We start from the raw sequence: 2863 nt of genomic DNA on the forward strand, positions 1-2863 counted from the left end.
AAAAAATTGAAACGGATATTTGATTCGATTCGAATATTCGCGAATCAGCGTACGAATCGAATATGAATAGCAAATAAAATTTGAAAAATATTCGAGTAACGATTGGAATATGCAATTATTTTCACGAATGTGAATCGAATCCAATAATATTCGCTTCAATTCGATTTGTTTACTTTACATCCGTAGAATTAACTTATTCTAAAATTATAGTCTATATATATAATATAATTATATAACTCACACTTATATAGTTATTATATAGTTATATTATAATTGACTATAGTCTACATATATATTGATATAGCACCAATGTAGATGTTCTAAGCCAATCATCTTACGTTCATTTTTTCTTCCCGGAATAAATTTGCCAAAACTCAACATCATTCACAGAAACTCAATTTCCATCAGCTTCTTTTCTCTGCAAGATTTCATACAAAAATATAGCAATTTCTGTGAACCATCTCTACCCAAAATCAAATTCAGCCATACACCAAACAAATCAAAGAACACAACTTGTAAGTATCAATCTCTAGTGATTTGCCCAATACATGAGAAAAAGAAAGAATTTTTACTTTATAACATAAAAAGGAATTAGAAGACTAGAATGAGGTAGATGGTTTTGAGATGATTTGGGGAGGGATGTTGGGCGGCGGTTTTTAGCCGGAGAAGGAGAGCAGCGTCGGCTGCTCGGCGTGGCAGGAGGAGGAGGAGGCGTCGGCCACGGCGCCGCTGCTGCTGTGCTGCTGTCGACGCGGCGCCGGCGGTGCCGGATCTGGAGGAAAGGTGAGGCCGCGGCGCTGCTCCGTGCAGGGACGGCGAAGGCAGCTGCTGCTGCCGGAAGAGAGAGGGCTGGGAGAAGAGAGAGAAGTCGGAGGAGAGAGAGGGGGGCTGCCGGCCTCCGTTGGACGGCGCCGCCGTCAGGCGGCGGCGGCAGTAGCGTGAGAGGGAGAGGGAGAGAGAGTGAGGGTGCGTCTGGGTGTGTGTGTGTGCGCGTGCGTGTGTTTGTGGGTTGTGTGTGTGTGTGTGATTTTCTTTTAATGAAGGGAATGAGCTGTGGGCTTAGCTTTTTATTATTGGGCTATTAAATTTTGGGCCTATATTATGATTCAAGATGAGGCTGATGGGCTGCATTTTTTTTAAGATGTTCGGTTGATTTAATTTTTTTAAATCATGCTTTACTTAAAATTGATTTAGTTAAGTTGTTAATCAATTGATTTATTAATAAGACTATTTATTTAATTAAATATAATTATTTACTTTATGTGATTTTGAAATATGATATGAATTTGCATAGTAAATATTGCAATAAAAGTATTTTGATAAATTCAATTTTTTTTAAGATTTCTAATCGAGTTTTGAAAATTCGGGCGTAGAATATTAAGATTTAGCAGCTTTGTATAATTGTTAGCTCAGACGATATTTTGAGACCTATTAAGATTAAATTATCTTGTAGATCCACTTGATAGAAGGTTTTAGCACTAGTTTTACAAGAAGAGAATTGTGCAAGTTTTATCTACAGGCTTGTCCTATCAAGGTGAGTTTTATTTTTCAAAGTATGCTTTGAGTTATTGAGTTCTACTTATTTTATACAAATGCAAATGAATGTTCATGTTAAAATGTTTTTATCTCTCTATTGTTTAAAGTGCACTTATGTTATCTAACGATCGGGTCCTAGCCGCCGTAGCGATTGAATCGCCCTGGTTAGGATTGTGTACACACAAAAGGGGTATTGTGGGCTGCTCTCACTTGCCTCAGACTGTCAGACTTTGGTTGCTCTCATTTCTGAAACATGCATGGTAGTGGACCTCTGTGGGCTGCTCCCACATGTTCACATTATAGGCGAAGCATCAATAGAGAGAAGACTGAAAATGGATCCACAAATTTATTCTAAATATGCATGGAATGCTTTCAAATATTTTCTATGTTATACTGTTCATAGCATGAATTATTCTTTTAAATGGATTTTCAAATATTTTAAAATGGCTAAACCCACTGAGTATATTAGTACTCAACCCTGCAATTATTTTCAAAACCTTTTGCAGGTTGAGCGGCAGATGGTGTCGTGTGAAGCTGATGGAGGATGTTGCTGTATTTTCAAATAATAATTTTCGCTGCCATAATATTCACTTAGGCGGATATCTTTTGAGATTGACTCTTTAAATATTCTTAGCCTAATTATTATGAACTCTTTTGGCAATCGCATTCCTAACGATTGAACCTCGCATATATGTGTGTCTAGTGTGAAGTGTTATCATGTTGTCTTAGACCTCCGAACTTTTGATCCTAGTTGGGAAAATTTCTATCTTAATTGTTGTATTTATTATCCTTCAATTGCGGTATTCCTTTATTAAAAATGTGTTACCCGAATCTAAGGACATATCGCCTATTTTATTCTAACAAAGTCTAGCAATCCCATTAAGTAGCCCGTTTCTTATTCTCCCGGGAGTCGGGCTGTTACACCTAAATGATCAGTAAAAGTTTAGTTGCACCTAAATGCATTTTTATACTATGGCATGCTATATTGAAAAGAATGGCAACATGTGATAGATTGCTAAGGTTTGGAATATTGTGTGAGCAAGTGTGTTGTTTATGCAAGCAGGAGAATGAGTCCCTGTTCGCTAATATTTTCACCACGCCGCAAGTATACGGGTAGTTGTAATATATGGAAGCAAGGTCGTATTCCACAAGGATTGGTGAATTTAAACTTCTAAATATTATTAATAAGTTATTTTCAATCTATTTAGACAAACCAAAGATGAAGAGATATTGAGAACTAAAACAAAGCTAAATAAAGCAAGTAAATAAAATAACGACAAGATAAACTTAGTTAATAAATTGGGGAATGACTCGAATGAAAGTTATC

At 36.6% G+C, this 2863-nt stretch overlaps 1 long non-coding RNA gene across 1 annotated transcript; it reads left to right on the forward strand.

Annotated features, from left to right (window-relative positions):
* Positions 1-240: 240 nt before the first annotated feature.
* LOC131001747 (uncharacterized) lies at positions 241-2531 on the forward strand. Its single transcript, XR_009094017.1, has 3 exons — positions 241-515; positions 1454-1534; positions 2043-2531. It is a non-coding gene; the product is annotated as an uncharacterized LOC131001747 (long non-coding RNA).
* Positions 2532-2863: the final 332 nt, after the last annotated feature.

The sequence above is a fragment of the Salvia miltiorrhiza genome, chromosome 8 (genome assembly GCF_028751815.1).
Source record: "Salvia miltiorrhiza cultivar Shanhuang (shh) chromosome 8, IMPLAD_Smil_shh, whole genome shotgun sequence".
In the NCBI taxonomy this organism is placed as follows: Eukaryota; Viridiplantae; Streptophyta; class Magnoliopsida; order Lamiales; family Lamiaceae; genus Salvia; species Salvia miltiorrhiza.